Source organism: Budorcas taxicolor, chromosome 21 (genome assembly GCF_023091745.1).
Source record: "Budorcas taxicolor isolate Tak-1 chromosome 21, Takin1.1, whole genome shotgun sequence".
NCBI classification, from domain to species: Eukaryota; Metazoa; Chordata; class Mammalia; order Artiodactyla; family Bovidae; genus Budorcas; species Budorcas taxicolor.
In genome coordinates, this window is record NC_068930.1 from 33,678,622 (window position 1) to 33,684,413 (window position 5,792).

The 5,792-nt window shown below is 39.0% G+C and overlaps 1 pseudogene; it reads left to right on the forward strand.

The window, feature by feature from the left end:
* Positions 1-3,560: 3,560 nt before the first annotated feature.
* On the forward strand, positions 3,561-5,268 carry LOC128066462 (wee1-like protein kinase 2; annotated as a pseudogene).
* Positions 5,269-5,792: the final 524 nt, after the last annotated feature.

Consider the following 5,792-nt stretch of genomic DNA (forward strand, 5'->3'; position numbering starts at 1 on the left):
ACTGAGTTTGGTAGAGTGGACTTAAAAAAAAAATAGGGCCCAACTACAAATTTTATATGAGACTCACTTTAAATTCAATGACATAGGTATGTTGAAATGAGGGGAAAAGATGCCATGTAAACATAGTTTTTTAAAAGAAAGATTGAGTAGGTTAATATATAAGTAGACTCCAGAGCAAAGAAAATTGCCGAGACAGAGAAGGACATTCCATAATGATAACTGGATTTATAATTCACCAAAAAGGCACAGTGATCCTGAATGTGAACTAGCCAATCACAGAGCTTCACGGTACATGAAACAAAAACTGATGGAGGTGCCAGGAGAACTAGACTAGTCTACAGCTACAGCTGGAGATTTCAACACCCATCCCCACCGACTATGAAACCAGGAAGGAGACACGAGATTTGAGCGACACAAAAAACAGGATGTAACTGACACACAGAACAGTCCACAAAAGGACAGAAAAGAATACACATTCCCCCCCCCACCCACCAAGTTCCCTTGGAAGTTTCACCAAGATAAAACTTATCCTGGGGCCAAAAATCAGACTCACTAAATACAAAAGAACCAAGTTGTATCGAGTGTGTGTTCAATATGAGTGTACTGTGATTATAGAACCATAATAGTCTCAAACTAGAAATTAATAGTAGAAAGACAGCAGGAAAAATCTCTATACCTGCAGAAAGTAAACAACACTCTAAATAATTCTTGGGTCAAAAGGGAAATCTGAAAGAAAATTGGAAAACACATAGAACTGAATGAAAGTGAAAATATCATATCAAAGTTTGTGGGCTGTAGCCAAAGCAGCATCGAGAGAGAGATGTATACTGCTAAATGTTTACATTAGAAATTAGGAAAGGTCTAATTAAATAACCTAAGTTCCTGCCCAAGAACTATGAAGATAAGATAAAAATAAATCCAAAGCAAGAAAAATGAAGGGACTAATAAAGATAAGATAAATCAGTGAAATTTCAGACATGGGAAAAATAGATGAAACAAGTAGCTGGTTCTTTGGGGGAAAAAAATCAATAAAGTTGATGAATCTCTAGCAAGTCTGAAAAAAATACAGAGAGAAAATTCAAATCATCAATGTTAGGAATGAAACTGAGGATATTACTATTCAATATGTAGTCTGCAGTCATTAAAAAGATAACAGTGGGATGGTTTGTGCAATTACTCATAAATTTGACAACATAGAAGAAATAGACCAATTCCAAAATAAAATTCCCAAACTACAAAAACTCATGCAAGATGAAATAGGTCATCTGAATATATCTACAATCATTAAAGGGATTGAGTCTGCAATTTAGAATCTCTAGAAAAAGAAATTGCCAGGTTCATATGGTTTAACTGAAGAGTTCTAAAAAAGCATTTGAAAAAAAAAAATCAGTATTATGCAATCCATTTCAGAAAAAAACAGAGGAAGGGCTTCCCAACTCATTTTTTGAGGCTAGTATTACCCTGATTCTGAAGCTAGGCAAAAATAGTATAAGAGAAAAGAAAATTAGAGACCACTATCTCCCATGAATTTAGATGCAAAAATCCTCAAAAAAAAATTAGCAACTGGATCTATCGAAGTGTAAAATGAACTATACACCATGACCAAGTGAGATGCACTCCAGGATGCAGTCTTAGCACAACATTTGAAATCAACTGATGTAATCCATCATGTCAACAAATTAAGGGGGGAAAGTCACATGATTTTATCAAGTGATGCACAGGAAATACACTTCACAAAGTCTGTCTCTCATTTATGATTTAAGAATTTGTTTTAGCAATTGAGAACTGGGAGGAATTGTCTGAATTTGATAAAAAGCATTTACAGAAAAAAAAAAAACCCACAACTATAGCTAATATTATACTTAATGCTTCTTTACTCCCCTAGGATTGGGAACAGGACAAAAATACCAGCTCTCACCACTCTTATTAACACAGTACTGAAAGTTCTAGCCATTTAATAAATCAACAAGGACCTACTGTATAGCACAGAGAACTCTACTCAATATTCTGTAATAATATACCTGGGAAAAGGATGGATATATGTATATGTATAACAGAGTCATTTGATTATATACCTGAAACTAATACAACATTCCAACCAGTCCATCCTAAAGCAAATCAGTCCTGAATATTCATTGGAAGGACTGATGCTAAAGCTGAAACTCCAATACTTTGACCACCTGATGCGAAGAACTGACTCACTGGAAAAGACCCTGATGCTGGGAAAGACTGAAGGCATGAGGAGAAGGGGATGACAGACGATGAGATGGTTGGATGGCATCACCAACTCGATGGACATGAGTTTGAGTAAGCTCCAGGAGTCGGTGATGGTCAGGGAAGCCTGGTGTGCTGCAGTCCATGGGGTTGCAAACAGTTGGACACAACTGAGTGACTGAACTGAACTGAACACAACATTGTTAATCAACTATACTCCAATATAAAATAAAAATTAATTTTGTTAAAAAGGCAAGAAAAAGAAATAAGCACACTAATCAGAAAAAGGAAGCTATAAAACTATTTCTGTTTGTAAATGATCTGATTATCTATGTAAAAATACCAAAGATTCTCTTAAAAAAAACTCCTAGAATGAATTAGTTCAACAAGGTCCCAGTTTACAAGGTCAACACACAAATATCAATCACATTTTTATATACTAACAATTGTAGAAACCACAATAACACTGACAATCACTCCAAATAAAATGAAATGTTAGGCATGCACATAACAAAACCTGTGTCCTATCTATATGCCTAAAATGACAAAACACTGCTGAAAGATATAGAGAAGACCTACATTAATGGAGACATGTATCACATTTATGTGTTGAAAAACTGAGCATAGTAAAAATGTCAATTTTCCCAAAATTGATCTATATGTTTAATCCAATTCCTATAAAAACCCTAGCAAGAATTTGTGTAGATATAAACAACTTATTTTAAAATTGATGTAAATAGGCATAGGCTTTAGAATAGCTGAAACAACCTTGAAAAGAGGAATAAAATGAGAGGAAACATTGTACTTGATATTAAGGTTCACTATACAGTAATCAAGACATTGTGTTACTGGGGAGAGATGAACATAGATCAATAGAACAGAATACAGAATCCAGAAACAGACCCTCAAAAATATGCTTAACCAACTGTGGCATCAGTGCAAAAGCAGCTCAATGGAAGAAGGGTCGCCTCTTCAACAAATGGTGTTGGAGCAATGAGAAACCCATGGGGGAAGAAATGGACCCTTACCTAAACCCAGATCTTACACCTTATACCAAAATTAACTCAAAATTCTTCATAGCCTTAAATGTAAAACGTTAACTAAAAAGGTTTTGGAATAATATAGGAGAAAAACTTCTGAATCTAGGGCTAGGCAAAGTTTTCTTTGACTTGACACCCAAACATTGATAATTCAGAGCTTGTCAAAATTAAATACATTTGATGTAGCTGTTGGAAGAAGGAAAGCCAGGCTAGTACTGGGGAACTTGACAGCTTACATACTTTTCTTCTCGTTTCTGCAGTTCTGTAGTGTTTGCTTCTGATAGGTTGTGAAGCTCTTTGGCTGAGATGAGTGACAACCAGGAGAACAAAGAACTGAAGCAGAGATTAAACTTCTATCATGAAGAGGTGCATGAGAACAAAGGGCAGAAGGAGACACAAGAGAGAAAGGAGGCGCCAAGTCAGACCCCAGGGGAATCTGGAGTTTAGTATTCAGAGGCAAAGCTTATACCTCCAGAACTCCCCCTTAGTAATGCATGTGACTTCCATATATTTCAGGGAAAAGACCAAGTGAATCCAGGTCAGGGTCTGACGACTCCAGTGCCACACTCTCTCACACGTCCTGAAGCACCAGCCCTACCAGACAAGGGTAAGCCACCACTCTGTGAGAACCTCTTCACTCCCAAAGGCCAGGTGAGCCAGCCTATGCTTTCTTCAACAGGGAAGCTCCCCTCCTGAAGCTCTAAGCATCTGAAGCTCACACCTGGCCCCTTCACTGGTGAGATGACCTCACTGGCTCTGGTCAACATTAAGCTCTTCCTTGGAGTCTAGAAAACAATTCCTTAAATCCAATGGCAAGAGGAAAACCCAAGGTGATCTAGAGGAAGCTGGTTGAGAGAAGAGAAGACAAGATAGAACAAGTGTTCCCTGCCAAGAGACATGCTGTATGAGAAACCAACATGGCTTCCCGCTATGAAAAAGATTTCTTGGAGGTAGAAAAAAATGGGACTGGGGAATTTGGAACAGTCTACTAGTGCGTTAAGAGGCTGGATGGATGTGTTTATGCAATAAAATGCTCCATGAAAACTTTGGGAGGATTATCAGATGAGAATTTGGCTATGCATGAAGTTTATGCCCATGTGGTGCTAGGGCATCACTCCTATATGGTACCTTACTACTCTGCGTGGGCACAAGATGACCATATGATCATTCGGAATGAATACTGCAATGGTGGGAGCTTGCAGGCTGCTATATCTGAAAATCCAGAGTCTGGCAATCATTTCCAAGAGCCCAAACTCCAGGATATCCTTCTATAGATTTCCCTTGGGCTTCAGTACATCCACAACACTGGCATGGTGCACCTGGACATCAAACCTAGTAACAACTTCCTTTGTCATAAGATGCAAAGTGACTTTCTCATAGTCCCATAAAAAGGTTGAAAATGAAGCTGATCGGTTTCTCTCTGCCAAAGTGATGTATAGAATTGGTGACTTGGGTCATGTGACTTCAATAAGTAAATCCAAAGTGGAAGAGGGACACAATCACTTCCTGGATAATGAGATTTTGCAAAAGAATTATCAGCACCTTCCTAAAGCAGAAATATTTGTCTTGGGATTGACCATTGTAGTGGCTGCAGAAGCAGTCATTACCCACCAATGGCATCACATCCATGAGGGGAATCTTCTGGACATTTCTCAGGAGCTCTGCAAAGAATTTCACAAAGTACTTAAGAACATGATCCACTCCGATCCATCAGAGAGAACCTCTGCAGCAAAGGTCAAGTTCTCTGTCTCTCTCTGGGGGAAAACAGAAGAGCTTCAGTAGCAGTTGAGCTTGGAAAGGTTCAAGAGTCACACTGGAAAGGGGACTGAAAGAAGCCCAGCTGGCCTGGTCCCTCAAGAAATCCCACAGAGTCCCAGGGGTCACTGGGACCCCCACAGGATCAAGAAGCACCATATGCCTTCTGGGAGAAAAGAGTGCCAAATCAAGTTTCACTGGGGCAGGCTTCCTCATAAGAACTCCTTTCACACCAACTCTCCTTTTCCCCCCCAAATAGATACTGACTGTGTCAACCTTTCTCTTGTAAAGGGAGATAACAATGGTCTTGAGTGCCAGAGATTTCAAAAGCCACTCCTAATTTAGCATTTTCAGCCAAGATCAGCTCTTCCTAGCAGCACTGGTCACAGGTATTATCACTGGCAGCCATTTCTCTTCTCTCTTGCTACATTCCTAATACCACCTGTCAACGGTTCACTCCTCAGATTTGTTGTTGCACAACAAGAAAGCATGGGTTTCTGGATTGAAAGAAACCCCCTGTGCAGGATTACAAGGCTGCTTACCTACCTACCAAGGATCCCAGGGACACTCCTGGCAAACAGAAAGGAATTCAGTTTTGTTTGAGTTGAGGTAACATCTGACTTTCATGTGCCTGGATATTGACAATGCTTCCTAGGTTAGATGATTTTATTCCTCAAAGAATTTTCAGTCACTTTGAGCAAGTGGTTCTCCTACTGTATTCTCTGAGTGGAAACAATCCCTTTCTCTGATATTAAATAAATGACTTCACCATTATGTGAGGTG